At 72.4% G+C, this 246-nt stretch overlaps 1 protein-coding gene across 2 annotated transcripts in view; it reads left to right on the top strand.

Annotated features, from left to right (window-relative positions):
• FPGS (folylpolyglutamate synthase) overlaps window positions 1–246 on the top strand; it is a 6866-nt gene that overhangs the window by 1351 nt on the left and 5269 nt on the right. The gene's annotated exons all lie outside the window — the stretch shown is intronic.

Genomic DNA, 246 nt, shown 5'->3' on the forward strand with positions numbered 1-246 from the left:
CCCCCGGTGCGGGTCCGGGGAGCTTGGTGGCACCGGTGACCCTCGGGCCGCGCAGCCACGTTGCCCCACGTGCAGGTGCAGCTTCGTTTTTCACCTCTAATTAATTAAACACCGACGGGGCGGGCACAGGAGCGCCGCCCACTCATACCCACGGGTGGCCTTGTCCCCCTGGGGCAGGGGTGGCTACCGGGTGTCCCCCCCCCGCTCCCGGCGGGGGGGACAAGGGGCGGGCTTCCCCCCCCCCCC

The sequence above is a fragment of the Calidris pugnax genome, unplaced genomic scaffold, assembly GCF_001431845.1.
Source record: "Calidris pugnax isolate Ruff unplaced genomic scaffold, ASM143184v1 scaffold22, whole genome shotgun sequence".
In the NCBI taxonomy this organism is placed as follows: Eukaryota; Metazoa; Chordata; class Aves; order Charadriiformes; family Scolopacidae; genus Calidris; species Calidris pugnax.